Source organism: Penaeus monodon, chromosome 29, assembly GCF_015228065.2.
Source record: "Penaeus monodon isolate SGIC_2016 chromosome 29, NSTDA_Pmon_1, whole genome shotgun sequence".
Lineage (NCBI taxonomy): Eukaryota > Metazoa > Arthropoda > Malacostraca > Decapoda > Penaeidae > Penaeus > Penaeus monodon.
In genome coordinates, this window is record NC_051414.1 from 21969206 (window position 1) to 21969940 (window position 735).

Below are 735 nucleotides of genomic sequence, written 5' to 3' on the forward strand. Positions count from 1 at the left end.
ATTTTTTTTTTTGGTTTTTTTGGTATTTATTTTCTTTACTTCTCCGTTTTCTCTTCTTTATTTTTTTTTATTTTTCTCTCTCACTTTCGTCTTCTTCTTTTCTTCCTTTTTTTCTTGCTTTCTTCCCCTTTTTGATCTTCGTCTTCTTTCTTCTCTTCTTTTTCGGCTTCCTTTTTACCCTCTTTTTCGACTTTCTTTTTCTGCTGTTTTTCGCCTACCTTTTTCTCCTCTGTTTCTTCCTCCTTTATCTCCAATTTATCGTATTCCTTTTCCTCCTCTTCTTCGTCTTATTTTCTCCTCCTTTTCTTCTTCTTCATCTTCTCCTTATCTCTTGATCCTAACGCCCGGGCTCCTTTGATCTCCATCTCTTTTCAGCCTCAGCATTCTCTTCCATTCCCCTTTCCCTCGAATTTCTCTCCAGTCTGTCTTTTTCCACCTCGCTCTTTACTTTTCTCCTCATCTTCCTTATTCTTCTTAACGTAAAGTTTGATTCGAGAAAACCTTTGACACACTTTCTTATCTTCTCTCTTTATCGCTCATTCGTATCTTCTTAAATTTGTTTTTTTAGTTTTTGGTTTTTTAACTTTGTTTCCCCCCCTTTTTTTCTGTCTTCCCCGACCCTTTGCAGCATCCATCGACTTTTTGTCTGTAGGAAAATCTTGTATTTAAAAGGGCTAATGGATTGTTGGCTGCTATTTTTTAACGTACCATCTGTACTCAATTTTTTATAATTTT